The sequence below is a fragment of the Lactuca sativa genome, chromosome 5 (assembly GCF_002870075.4).
Source record: "Lactuca sativa cultivar Salinas chromosome 5, Lsat_Salinas_v11, whole genome shotgun sequence".
NCBI lineage: Eukaryota > Viridiplantae > Streptophyta > Magnoliopsida > Asterales > Asteraceae > Lactuca > Lactuca sativa.
In genome coordinates, this window is record NC_056627.2 from 275,371,346 (window position 1) to 275,378,891 (window position 7,546).

At 32.7% G+C, this 7,546-nt stretch overlaps 2 non-coding genes across 2 annotated transcripts; both read left to right on the plus strand.

The window, feature by feature from the left end:
* The first annotated feature begins 4,172 nt into the window (after positions 1-4,172).
* LOC111898557 (small nucleolar RNA Z112) lies at positions 4,173-4,378 on the plus strand. The gene has a single exon (XR_002852615.1). It is a non-coding gene; the product is annotated as a small nucleolar RNA Z112 (small nucleolar RNA).
* Positions 4,379-4,426: 48 nt separating this feature from the next.
* Positions 4,427-4,579, plus strand: LOC111898558 (small nucleolar RNA snoR2/U65). The gene has a single exon (XR_002852616.1). It is a non-coding gene; the product is annotated as a small nucleolar RNA snoR2/U65 (small nucleolar RNA).
* Positions 4,580-7,546: the final 2,967 nt, after the last annotated feature.

Genomic DNA, 7,546 nt, shown 5'->3' on the forward strand with positions numbered 1-7,546 from the left:
AAAGTGATGCGTCCAAACTTCATAGTTTTGTGTATACAAGATCGGTATTCTTTTTTTAGACCCTATGCTATTGGAGATATTGATCGGATTGGTTCGAGAATCGTCCATAGACATCGTGAATACTTTTGATCGAAAACCTGTAAAATATCAGACTTGTAATTTTTCAATTAGGGTTGGATAAACAATTAATGAGATACGTCAATAAAGAGTGACGGCTCAATAAATATCAATCAATGCGGAATAAAAACCCTACAAACTTCTTCGACAAAAGAGGTGTGTATAGATTACACAGTCTCCTGCTCTGATACCAATTGATGAGTTCAAAACTCTTAGATCGTTTAGATCTTTCACAAGTATGATAAAAGATTTCTAACAGTTTAAGAATAAATTAAGAACGAACACAAAACAGAATCAAATATGAGCTTATGATTCAAAACTGAGTCACGCCTCAGCAGAGCTCGATGAAGAACTTCCGATGTAGAGGCGAGCTAGGGTTTACAAAACAGTGGATACGAAAACAATGAAAGCGCTACTTGCTAAGTTTGCATGCATGCAGCTTATATACTAAACCCTAATGCAAAATAATGCACGACTAGGCAGGCCCAATACCGGCAACTAAACTAGGCTATGGACCGAGCCCATAAAGCAATCCACTAGACTCAACATAAGTAATGTTACTGTATTGTGTCAATTATTTACTATTGTTTCACTTTGCATGTTTTGACTTCCTAATTAACAATATTATTTAAACTATCCACAGTCGATCATACATTGGAAGTAAGTATGAAAGAAGACTGTCATGAATTAGGCTTGTAGATTGTCTAAGCGTTTAGATATAGCAAAAGTTTGCTGCAACATTCATGAGTGCTCTTGAAATAAGGTTTGGGTATTGGATTAAACCCGCGCTGACATGAATCACTGCATGGAATTTAATCACGAGTGATTATGAGATGATAATATCATATAGTCTTTAAACCTAGATATATGAGTTGTTGTTTACGAGTTGGTTATGCATTGATAATGTGTAAACACATAAGTAATTTGATGTTATAAAACGTATTGTTGTGTACGATTTGATGAGTAAATAGTACAAGCATATAAGTCGAAGTTTATATGTTCCTTTTATCCTATGAGGGTGAAAGCGATATCTTGGGCCCCTCGATGATTTTGTTTGACTTATGTGTCGGGCCCGGTCAGGACTGAATTGATGTGTTCAATTAAGTTCTATGTCAGACAAATAAGAGATCGAGAAACAAATTGTTGGACAATAAGTATGACTATGTTCCATGTATTTGTCCACACAATATCTTGAGAATGGAGGACCGTACGATCCATTATCTAAAGGACGTGTCATTGACTAGGTCAGAGTTCGACAGTGACTATTGAGAGCTATGATTGTTAATCGAATTTTGAAGTTACATTGATAGTAATAGTTATTAGACTTATCCAAGTGGGATACTGTTGGAGTAGGTGTCTAAGCCCATAACTATAAATAGGATGTACTTGACCCTATAGTAGCATGGTCCTTTTGGGTTGCCTTCACACTGGTGATTAAATAGGATGACTGTTGAGGAGAGGCTGATTTATTATTAAGAATAATAAATTGGGGCATAAATATGAGTTATCAATATATTATATGAATAATATATTAATTTAGAATCATATTATTAATTACTATTTAATCAGAAATTAATTTGGAATTAATTTTAGGATTAAAGGAACTGATTAAAAGTATAGGGGTTGTTTTGTAGTTAGTTGATAGTTGAGGCTTTGGGCCATTAGATCACCCTTATTAGGGCTAGGCCGAAAAATCCTAGAAGGATCTAGGAGTTTTCGTCTAAGGACTAATGCAAGGAGGTCCATGGACTTGCTTAGGCCCTAAGCTATGGGATTAGGGTTTCCACCCTGAAACCCTAGCTGGCTTCAAGTATAAATAGACCCCTAGGCTTAAGAATTCGTCCTAACCCTTGAGAAACCCTATAAGAGATGATTTCTAGAGCTAGTTACATTCTCTCATCTCTCTCATATTCATCATTTCACTCTTGTGTAGAGGTACTACATTTGTGGTACCTGTTCTCAGGAGCAAAGGAACTTCAAGATTTAGTTTATTGCTATATAGCAACAAAGGTATGTATTCTAATCCCTTGTGTTTATGATTTTTGAAATATTAGATGCATGATAGGGTTTATTTTTGTGTTCATTTGTTGTATGTCTAATAGTGAAAACATAGATCCAAAACTAGGGTTGCATGCACACATATGATTGTTTGTATAAAACTCAAATGATCTTTGGTGTTAGATCTGGTTTATGTTGTTATTTATGCAGTTTGAGCCTTTTGAGTTAAAGATGAGCTTTTGATATACTCCATAAGTTATGGGTGTTAGATCTAGGCTCCATAAGCATGCCTTGGTTATAAAAATGCAAACTTTATGGATGTATTTTGTTCATGCAAGCGTTAAGACCATTATTAAGCTCCTTTTTGAGTCTTGTATCCCATTAAGCTATGCATGAGTGTAAAGTTGCCAACTTTACGAGATAAGTCGCCCTTTAGAGTCAGATTGGAGAGTTTAGCATGTTGTCTTAATCGATTAAGTGCTTAATGGAGTGAAAAGTTGATCTGGGGAGTATGTTGCGCGTTCTGACCCCGGACGGAGTACGCTTAGCGTAAGAGCGATGGGCGTTTGGGGTTGGTATTCTCGAATTGGACCATTGTTTGGGTTTTCATAGTTTGAGCCTTTTTGGGGCATTAGACTTGTAATTTGGGCTGTTGTCTAGTATTTTTGGGCTCCTTTGGATTTAGGCCCATGGGTGTTGGGCCCAATTTGGAAGATTGGGCCATATTGGTTTTGGACTACCATTTAGTATTTTGCCACGACGTGAAGGTCATACGAGTTGAGTTTCACCGTTTACTTTTTGACCAATTTGACTTTTGGGTAAACTTGGGTAAATTTGAATATTTAACTAAGGTATGGTCTTGGTTTGGCTTTAGGAAGCTTGGGTTGGTTGTTCAGTTGTTGAGGTAGCTGTTGAGCTTCTATTGAGTAGTTCATGTGAGTTTTCTCACCATACTTTGTATTACAATATTTGTCCTTGTGTGTAGGATGTTGTTATGTTGTAATGTTTTGTTAGACTGTTAGATATGCTATGACTACCTGTGTTTGCTTGTTATTGTTTTGTGCATACATCAACATAGTATGGTTAGGTTGAGGCGGTACTGATTTGTGCTGTAAGTCAACAAACCCGAGAGCAATCTAGTCATAAGTTGAGGGTCCTGGAGGGGCAATCCAATCTTATACTGTGGGTTCGGGAGCAAGCCAATTATAAGATAAAATTGAGCCCAAAACCTAAAGCCCAACTGGTATATGAATCCCTAAAGGCGATACATTGGCCCCTAAAAAAACCGCTGATTCATAGCAAAAATCGATGCCTCCTATACACGACATCGCCTTGGAGGCCGGAGGCGTTTGTATTGTCTCCTAGCGCCTTAGGTGTGGTTTTCAAAACACATATGCCAACTTTGGAATTTGGACTAGACGCGATGTTTGAAGAAATTTGGTTATTTTATAAAAACAAAAAAATTAATTAATTCAGTTAAAATTCTATTTATAAGTCGATGCGAGATATTTTTTTTAAGGAGATACATGAGGTAACATAAAAAAATCATTTTCGTCCCAATTTCGTTTTGTATCGTATATTTTTACAATTGTTACCACTAATGTAAATGTTGAAAGTGAGAGACGAAAGAATTAACGACATGTTTTTGAAACCTCCACTATAAATATTAGTTCAATCAATATTTCAAGCATAGAAAGTGAATTAGCGATCACTCTTGGATTCTACTTTAATATATTACTGGATAAACCCTTTAAATATACAATTTATTAAAATCTAAAATAGAAAGTAGAAAGTTCTACTATTACATGTATTAGATATTCAGAGATCTCAAACAATTTATGGGCCTAATAGCCCGATCCATCCAAAATTAGGGTTCATTGTTCTGCGCTTCTTAATATAAAGCCATCGGCGCAAGTCCCTTTCCTTCAATACACCATCACAATTTCTATTCTATTTGATCGCTTTAGTTTATCATTCACAGCAAGTAGTTTGTTAATCTTGTTTCGAGAATTTCCCTTTTTTTCTTTTTTCTTTTCCAGTAAATATTTGGTAGAGAAGTTCCAATGAGGAAGAATTCCCCAATAAAGATAGGAAGTGCCGTATGACACATTAAACAGCAGCGGATTACGGCTGCGCGTCGTCTCATCCACCAATTGGCAGGTCCTCCGATCCTAACCCGATCTTATGGGTTTGTTCTTTGGTCGAGATTCGTGATTTTGCCGTTTCCGTTGTGTGGGTGATTTGGAACGGGTCTCTGAGGAATTTCTCTTGTCATAGTTTTTGAACAAAAAGTTATGATTTTGAATTAAAAGGTTCGATGCCACGTCGCCGGTAGCCATATTTGCATTGACCCGCGATGCTATGATTGAACCGATAACAAGCTTTTGTGTTTCGCATTTTTATAGGAACCTGTGAACTGATGATTTTCCGTTCATTCACAGAGCCGTTTTTTGCGATTACAACTTTAAACAAAACGAATGCATTTTTTTCTTTGATTTGGTTTTGCATTTTACTTATCTTTGTAATTAACGTTTTTTATTTTTGAGAAAGAATTTCGTTTATTTATATCCTTATAAACGTTAAATATTTACTTATATATCCTTAAACTATAAAATTCATTGTTTATATAGTTTAATTAGGTTTAAATTAACTTAATAATAAAAAATTTATCTAAATATTAAAATTCCATATAATTATACAAAATTACTCTCCTAAATTAGAGGTTACGATTAATGGGGTGTGTTTGGCCTGTCTTTTTGAGGGACAAAAATAACTTTTAGAAAAAAATAGGGGGAAAAGATGTGTGGTAAAAGTATTTTAAAATCAATTTTTGAAATTTTGATATAAAAAAAACGGATTTTTTGGAAAAGTCAGGAATTTCTAGTTTTTTGTGACTTTTCCTAAAAGTTCTTTTGCCATGTGAAAAGATTAGCCAAACACCCCCTAAATCTAATTAAAAAATCTTTATCTTCTATTTGTTCTTTAAATGTGGAGAAAAAATAAAATGGGATATATATGGAAAAGCACAAATTATATATGTATATGTTAAAAAACCTTTATATTATTTTTATCTTAGAAAAACTCTTTTATCAATAAAAGACCAAAATACATGCTTTTAAAAGAAATTGACAACTAAAAATTTAATGATTCTTACATTTTATTTTTTGAAATAGAACATTGATTTTAATTTGGGATAAAGACAGAGAGTAAAATCAACTATATAGATAATACAAACAAGTGAAAATAATCCAAATGTATGTTGGTTTGAAATGATCTAACTTCTTATTACTTATTTTCAGGTATGTATTTTTAGATGTTAACATGTATAATGATTACAAATTATTTTATAAAATTTATTAACTAACAATTTCTTAACATACAAATCTTTATTTTGATTAGTATTTTTACTATGGAGAATTATGCTATGCTAGAGAATTTTTTTTACTATTTTTCATGCCACTAACATGATTCTGCACAACAATATCATGAGAGTTATTTATTTATTTTCAAAATAAACTATTCTTAGTTCATATCATGTATTCTTGTGGCTAAACAAAATAATGAGTTATTAATGAAAAATCACCAATCAATTCCGATTAGTTTTAGTGCATTCGTTAAAGTAAATGCAACATCATAAGTCATGGGTCTAATCGAGGTCATTATAGTTATCATGAAAATAACTAGATTACAAGTAACCACCAGAAGTTGGAAAAAAAATCCACATCCTAATGATAAAATTGGTCAAAGCGAAAAAAGAAAATTCATAATATTTGTCACCGATGTGGAATGACTGACTATTGGTCTTGTACATGCTGCTCTCCAAAGCATTTTGTTTATTTTTATCAAGCTTTTTTAAAATTTAAAGAAAAATAAAATATCAAAACAAACTTTATTCAAAATGATTTTCATGAAGATTGGATGTTGTCCTCCAAAGCGTTTTGTTTATCTTTATCAAGTTTCTTTAAAATTTAAAGAAAAATAAAATATCAAAACAAACTTTATTTAAAATGATTTTCACGAAGATTGGATGTTGTCGATTTTCTTGTCTACCAAGAAGGGACAAATGGTGTTATGAATGGTGATGGAAAAATAATGTGTAGTTTTGTTTCATGTCATTTTATTATGTTTTTATGTCATATTCATTTCATTAGAAATAATGTCATCATAATCTTCTCAAAATAATAAAATATGACTTTATTTCTCTGAGTCGAATTTTTTATGTTTTATTTACTTATAGAAGAGAAACATGGTTATTCGCAAAAAGAGAGAGATAGAGAGAGAGAGAGAGAGAGAAAGAGAGAGAGAGAGAGAGAACACATAATATTTTTAATAATTGAAGTATTTTACTTACTTATCAGTTAGAGAAGCAAATGATAATACGGGTAATGCAAAAATGATTGAAGGCTCCATAAAAACAAATATAGTATTACAACAAAGGACAATAATGACAATTGGTGATGCATTATTTTAATCAAAATCACCAAGAAATTTATTAAGTTTTAAGGATATTCGATCTAATGGATATCATGTTGAAACAACTAATGATGGTAATAAATAGTATCTCAACATAACAAAAATGATATCGGGTAAGAAAAGTCTTTTGGAAAAATTACTTGTATTGTCCTTCGGATTGTATTATACAAATATTAAAATGATAAAATCTCATTCTATTGAAAATGAAATGTATGATAACATATTCAAAGTTTGTCATGACTGGTTGGGTCATCCCGGATCAATTATGATGTGTAGAATAATTATAACTTTAAGTGGTCATTTCTTGAAAAAAACAGAAGTTTTTTCAAGCTAATGGATTGTCTTGTGATGCATGCGCTCAAGGAAAATTAATTTCTCATCCATCATTGAAACAAAGTTGTCACACCCTAAAACCGGAACAGCGGAAACGTTCTGGGGTGGATGACGTTATGTCAAGTATCACAACATATGCAGTATAGTAATCATAGTACAACAATCATTGCATTAATAGTAAGAGCTTTACATTGGTGTACATTACATAGAACATCAAAGTAATACAAGTAATAATAAAGGTGCAGCTTGGTACTAAACGGTCTTCATCAAAAGCTCCGAGGATGTGCCTGTCTATTGCTGACCTGAGAATACAAGTTATTTGAAAAGCAAGTATCAGCATTTTTACAAATGCTGGTGATTTCATAAGTATTTAATGTCATTTTATCCAAATAACTTTATATAAGTGGTAGTTTAGAGTCTACAATGGATTAGATTCCTTTCCAGAAAATCCTATATTTTCTTATTTAAAAGCAGTCTTCTACCAAGACTTGTCAGAGTTATGTTGTAAAAGAATTTTTCCCTTAAAAACTATCATTATCAAAAATAGGGGATTTGATTTTAAAGAAAGTAGGAGAATATCAGGGAAAATAACATATGCCTCAGTAGTGAGGACTGCTGACTAAGG